The sequence below is a fragment of the Panicum virgatum genome, chromosome 2N (genome assembly GCF_016808335.1).
Source record: "Panicum virgatum strain AP13 chromosome 2N, P.virgatum_v5, whole genome shotgun sequence".
NCBI lineage: Eukaryota > Viridiplantae > Streptophyta > Magnoliopsida > Poales > Poaceae > Panicum > Panicum virgatum.
Window position 1 is genome coordinate 22,185,288 of NC_053146.1, and position 7,382 is coordinate 22,192,669.

The following is a 7,382-nucleotide window of genomic DNA, read 5'->3' on the forward strand; positions in this document are numbered from 1 at the left end:
GGCTTACCGATTGGATCTTCCAGCAAATCTTTCTGCGACTCATAACATTTTCCATGTATCACAACTCAGAAAGTGCCTTAGAGTTCGGACTAAAGCTGTTGAAAGCGACTCAATTCAACTAGAGTCTGATCTCACTTATCCTGAACATCCAAAAAGATTATTGATCGCAAGGATCGAGTTACTCGTCGCAGTACTATAAAGTTCTATAAGGTTCAATGGAGCAACCATTCGGAAGATGAGGCTACTTGGGAGCAAGAAGAATTCCTAAGATCCAAGTATCCAGATTTCTTAAACACTCAACAAGGTACCTTTGCATTTAAATCTCTACACCTTATGCTTTCTATCGTGCGTGAATCTCGGGACGAGATTCTTTTAAGGGGGAAGAGCTGTAACACCCCGGTGTTAATCCTAGTGTTAATCTCGTGCTTAATCGCTAATTAAGGCATAAGCAATGTCATTAGCGCTAATCAAGTTGCATAGTAAACATCAACTTAGCTGAGTTCGACCACATTTTTCTCCCTAATTCGAGTCTCGAATCAAGTTTTGCCCAAAACCAAAGTTGTAGATCTTTTCTTCCTCTACAACTATTATTTTGGCCAAATTTCAAGTTTCAATATGAAATTTTGAGATTTGGATAGTCAAAATCAGCTCAAAAACATTTGAACACGGTCACTGTGCCTCCCCTGTTTTGCCACGGCGACGGTGTACAGGGCCGGCGACGCAACGCGTCGCCATTCCGACGATCACACCACTGCTTAACCCCGTCGTTGCCGTTGCAATTGCCAAGATTGCTTCAGGAGGGGACTCAATACAAAGCTTCAGGATAAGCTAGCTCTCACTAATTGTGACAATTTCACTGAGTTAGTTAATAAGGCCATCATCAGGAAGATTCCACGCTAGCACACAAGGCTGACAAGAAAAGGAAGACACCTGTGGGATCCTCCAGCAACGCACCACAGAGGTACAAACTAGTTCTGACAGGGATTCAGCAGGCTCCAAACCACTTTCCGCATCAAGGTCGTTGGGTCGTTAGGCCACCACAGTAACAGCAGTAGTGGGCACCACGTCTTTTACCACCGCAGTAGGGCAGAGGCCTCTAGTGCCACAAGTTATACGCCCCAACAACAACCCCTATTACAATTGTGGTAATCTGGGGCACTTCAAGCGTGACTGCCCTATGCCACCTCAGCAGAATAACTACAAGATTTCCATTCAGAGTCTAGGTTCCAGACAGCAAGATCAGAAGAAGAAGATCGTACCTGCTAAAATCGGACGTGTGAACTACACCACACTGGAGGATGTTCCTGAGGGTACTCCAGTGATGGCTGGTATGTTTTCCATTGATCACTGCCCTACTACCGTGCCGACGATCACACCACCGCTTAACCCCGTCGTTGCCGTTGCGATCGCCAAGTCCGATTTCGCCTCCCTGTTCCCCTCCCACGCCTTTGCGGAGCACGCAGCGGAGCTGAGCAGAGCCCCGCCGCCGTCAGAGCTACGCTGGCCGCCCTCCGCCGTCCCGCCGCCATTCCTCGCGCCTCGAACCCTCCAGAAGCTCTTCCACCCCGTCCTCTACCTCCACAGCCCCTTTCCGTGCCGGATTGTGCCCTCTCTTAGCCAGAATCGAACCTGCCACCGCCGACCTCCTTAAACCCTAATCCGAGCTTCGCCCCCTTCCGTCGAGGTGCCCTTTCCGGCCTTCCTTCGCCTGATTAGCAAGCACAGTAAGCATCTCCGTGTCTTATTTCATCTCCTCGACCTCTTTTCCCTCGAGTCCGTATGCCATCATCGCCGGGAACAAGGCTCGCCGCCGCTTGCCGCCACTCGCCGTCTCTCGCTGCTCTGGGCCGGGTTGCTGCACCGCTGCCGCGCGCGTGGACCTTGCCTGCCCCTGCTGCCGCCGGAGTGCCGCGCCGAGCGGTGCTCTGCTCTGGCGGGCGCCGCTCGCAGAGAGAGGTTTAACCGCTTGCGGTGACCGGTTCAACCTGTTTTCACCGGTTACATCGGTGTGGTGAACCGGTTGAACCGGTCCACTAATACTTTTATGTGTTAGACCTCCCAAAATTCATAGAAATTGATAGAAAAATCCTAAAAAGGCAAAACTAGTTCCTATAGCTCCATAAATTAATGCTCTATTTGATAGAATCATGAAATGGATAGTTTCATCACTTTTGCTCAACGGTTTTGCTTGTTCTTGTTTAAGAATAGTTGAGACCTAGAACACCTTCTTTCGGCCTTAGAGTTGAGCTTGATCCGATCAAGTGCTTTCCTTGATTTTTGTCGGTGGAGGCACTTCAGGCTAAAAGATATTTGAACCAGGAATCCATCTCAGCACTGAACCCTCCCTTTGAACCATAGTTAGGGCTGTTGTTATCCATTTTATCCATGCATTCTTGTATGTTTACTGCATTGCATTGCATCATTTCTTGAGTTTCATGCATGGCATATTTTATTCGCATAGACACTGGAACCGAAGTCGCCTACGACCTGATTGCCGAGCCGGTCCAGGAGCCTTCCGCAGGAGAACCGCAAGCCCAGGAAGTCATTGAGCAAGCTCCAGGTGAAGTCGCTAACCCCGCTGACCTGCAAGGCAAGCCCCAGAGCATGACCCTTAATTTCAGTATTCCATCTTTATTATATAATTATTGTGCATTTAAGTTTCTAGGAGTTGGGTGGAACCTTAGATGCATGATCCCTAGGTTTCCTCAATCACTCCACTAGTGTACAGGTCGTTAGTACTGCAATGCTTAATTAGAATTCGGTAGAAGTCGAATGATTCCTGTCACTCGCGAGATATAGGTCTTGTTACTGATGGAAAAGTTGCTGGAAAATGAGGCAATGTGGAAAGAAAATGGAGACCGAGCGGAGAGGAATTTGGTTATGGATATGGAATGGATAGAAAGTGAGCCTCCGCCTGTGTCGATTGAGGACTGTACCGTTGTTGGCACTACTGATCGAGGATTGAACTATACTAACCACATGCCGGAAGTAGGAGGTAGTCGAAATCGGTAAGCTGTGTACCGCTTTACAATGATACTTTGAATCCCTACCTGCTACGCTGGGCGTGGGAGTTGGCGGGTGTTGGATGGATGCCGCCTTCGGGTTCTCTGTGAGTTCACCGTGAGGGGCCCAACACTTGGATTTTAGCAGGCGTGATTCAGATGTCGTGGTAACGATGGAAACAATTGATGCGTGTTGCCCTACGGGGTTTGCATGTGTCGTGTTGGTAAGGTCCACCTTGCAAGGTTAAATCAAATCGATTCGCCGTGACTTGCAGATATAAGAACCTTGATCTCTCTGTCACACCGTAGTAAATGATGGAATTGGGAATGGAAAGTTGAGAATATGAGATATGGCTATGGTATTCTGAAAAGATAATGTGATCAACCATGCGTGCTCTAGATGTTCAGGCAAATCTAATCAGTATTTGTATGATAAACTTGAGCTAAAATACTAAAAGTAAGGATCCACTATTAGTAGCTTTTCAGCAAAATAACTCCAGATCCAAACAGCTTTGCATGTTTAGGAGTCGGCTAAGTATATACCATAGTCGGGTAAGACTAGCTGAATATTAGTATACTCAGGGTTGTTGTTATAACCCCATTTAGCAGGTTGTGTCCCCGCTGACTTCGAGGAGGGCGGTTCGTCCTAGATTGGACAACCACTTCCTCCTAGGTGGACTGTCGAGTGGGTCCCATCTTCTCCGTGAAGGTCAGGCAGATCGGCATCACATCGGTGGGCAGGATGTGGAGTTCACCATGTATCGTCGTTTGCTTATACCGTATTATATTTTGGAACCCCGTTTTAAACTTCCGCTGTATGTTTGAAAACTTTGTATTTGATCTATCGATTTTATCTGTAAAACTCAGTGTTGTAAATTAATTTGGATTTTGCTGTATGCTTGTGTCACCTGTGCTTGTCTTCGTACAGGTCTACTAGTGCAATTGTGATCCTGGAGTATAGTAGTTTAATCGGGATTTACCCGACAGTCTATCAGATTACACTGTTTTAAGTGCACAGTAACTTGATTAAATATTAAGATGATGGTGAGTTCACTTAAGCTGGTTTAATTTAGACGGTACTGCTACAATAAGTTCTCGATCACCAAGAGAGACTTGAGTAAATAAAAGACTACGGAAAGTAAAGCTGACTCAGAAAGTAAAGAAGATAACTTATATTAATAAAGTCAAAAGAATGATACAAGAGCTATACCAGACTTCCGACAACTCCGGAATCCCGAGTAAGCTCGACTCGACTCTAACTCCCAAGCTACTAACCTACTCTAGAAAGTACAAGTGAAAGAGAAGAGCTCCAATGGTGTGTGTTGAAGTGATGGATGGTGCCTCCTTTTATAGCCCTCACAAGGTCGGTAACCGTCAGTTATCCTCCATAGCATCAGTTGAAAGCAGGTAAGGTCGGTGTGCTTAACTTCCACGTGAAGCTGGGGCATGAGACGCTGCAAAGTGGGGCCGGCCGGCCTCCCCTAGGCCGGCCAGCCTGTTGGCGCCGCCTTTCGGACAACGTCTCTGATCACTTCCTGGAGGCGGTTGGCAGTTGGTTTTGCGTCGGTGTTGCAGTTGCTAGGCCGGCCAGCCTTCCTCTGGCCCATCTCAGCCTCTGACTTGGCCGAGGCTCTGCACTGGTCTTGTGTAGTCTCCAGGGAAGTGGGTTCTCGGAATACCTGTGAACTTGGGCTGCCTTGTGGATCTTTGGATGGATGTTGAGGCCTTTCGGTGTTTCCAGTTGAACCAAGGCCTAATCCTCGACTTAGAGCATCTTGAATGTGTCACATTGCCACTGGTTCAAAGCCGGGGTCATGTCTTTGGAGGTGCCAGGCCGGCCGGCCTAGGAGGGGCCGCCCGGCCTGGGATTTTGCCCAATTCTGCTCAATTTTGGTGTACCTGTTCTTGAAATCACAACTCATCCAAAACTCATGGAACCCGTTAGAATTATGTAACACCCTAATTTAAATTTCAGCAATTAATAATAAATTTAATTGGCTTTATTTAATTTTCTAATATTTATATGCTTAGCCTTGCATTTAATTTAATTTTCTTTCGCGAGTAATTAAAAATATTTTTAGGTTAAACATGTTTGTGCATTCATGCTGGTGCATGGCTTTATTTTGGTCGAATGGTAGGGTTTGAATTCAAATTTTAAATTTGAATTCAAATAGAGTTGAGTGTTGTTTTAAAAAGAAAAGAGGAAGGAAAAAGAAGAAACCCAGCCAACCCAAAACCCCAGCAAAGCCCAGCCCAAACCGCTCTAGAAACCCAACCCAAATCCTGCGCTAGGCCCAACCTTGCCCGGCCCAGCTAAACCCAGCAACCCAGTCAGCCCAGCCCGCGTTCCTCTTCATTCCCGGCGGCCCACCCTTTCCCCTCACAGCCCAAGCCAGCTTCTTTCCTTCCGTGCGGGCCTAGTAACCAGCGCCCGGCCCAGCTCACTCGCGCACAGCCCAGCGTCAGGGGCCGCTCACTCCGTTCCCCGTCCCATCAAGCCCACGCGTCAGCCAGTGCCGTGTTCACCGTGGACGCTCGCCCGTTCGTCGTTCACCTCGCTGACACCCCGGACCCTCGCGTCAGATCCTCCCCCCTTCCTTTCTCCCTTCAGCGCAACACCCGCGCCCGAGATCACCGGCGAAACCGCCGAGGATCCCCTTCCTCAACCACACCCCGCGATCACCGGCTCCCCTGCCTTTAAACCTTGCCCCGCGCCCCCCATCTGCCCCATACCCTCCGCCAAACCCTCGCCGCAGCCGCCCCGCCTTGCCTCTGCTCGGAGCAGAACACCCCGTCGCCGAGCCCACGCTGCTTCGCCGCACCCCAGCCCCACCAGAGCCGCGCAGCAGCCTCGCCTTGATTCCAGTAACCTTTCCGAGCACACTGCCTCAACCCTAGTCCAAGCTCTCGCCGGAATTGAGTTCGGACCTCGCCGCGGGTAAGCTTCACCGCCATCGCAATTCCTTTTCGCCGTTGAGGTCCAGGCTTCCCTGACCCCGTGTGATCTCTCACAGGACCTACGCGAACCTCCCCAGTGGATCAGCAGGCCCGGACCCTCTCTACAGCGCCCCCTCCACGAGCTCCGTCCCCGCTGCCGCCGCACGGCCTCGACGTCGTCGGCCCTGCACGTCAACGCCGCTCGAATTCAAGCCTCGGTGAGCCACACCCCAGCCTCACCTATCTTTTGCGCCAATTGTTCTGGCATGTAGGCCATCCTAGGGGCAGGAACACCGGTTGCCGGTGCTCCGCCACCGCATGTTGTGCAGACCCGCCGTGGCGGACCCGCTGCAACACCACCCCGCCTCGCGTGGGCCTTGCATAGGCTCGCTTTGGCCTTGCACACACCCATGCCCCTTGTTGCGCCCCAAACCCGAGCCCAGAACTGAGTGCACAAGCACACGCCGGTGAGCCTCGCCGTGCAGTTCCGCCCTCACCGTCGCATCCGCCTCCGAGAGCCTCCCCGAGCCCAGATTGGTGCCCAGGTGGATCACGCATGGCGCGCTGATCCTCCCTGACCCAAACCCCGTTTGAGTTGACCCCTGCAGGGCCAGAAACGGCAAACTCCGGCGAGCTCCGCGCGGCGCCGCCACGGAACAGAGAGCTCCGGCGCGTTCCGCCGCCGCCGTCGCCCATGAATCACCCTGGCCACCCGATCTTGAACCGACGCCCAGGATTAGATCTAAGATCCATCAAACCTGAGTCACCGGATCTAGATCCAATGGATCAGATCTGAAGATACCCCTTCGGCCCGGCTGTTTTGTTAAAGAGCCCCTGACCTTCTCCAGAATTAACCCGCGGTCCTAACCAGTGTAAAAGTAATTACATCCAGGCCCTGTTTTATTTACTTAGACGCCTGAACTTTCCCAGTTTTGAACCCATAGTCTGGCCAGCGTAGTTTTGCACGTTAGCCCCTAGATCTATCTGTTAATTTCGTATAGGTCCCTGGTTTTTGCGCAGAAGCCCCTAGAACTCTATTTTTCTTGCAGTTTAGCCCCTAGATCTTGTTTTAAGCTTAGTTTTCTCATTCTAGCTCCGTTTTAGGTATTCTTTATGTCCATGCGATCGTTGTAACGCGTAGAATAGCTTTAGCTTAGTTTTATACGCTGTTTTGATGTATTGGTGTACTGTTTCTTCGTGTTTGTTTTTGTTTGCATATATGTGTATGCTTTCGATGATTGTTCGGCGTTGCGATCGCGAGTAGACTTCGAGCTACCAGAGGAGTACCAGGAGCCACCTTCTTCAGAGCAGTTTGAGCAGCAGGGGAACTTTGAGGAAGGCAAGTATAACATGAACACCACCTATCACTTTTAAATATAATTTCATACTGCATTTTAATACTGTATGCCTATAAGGACTTTCCTAGCCACTTCATATCCTTTA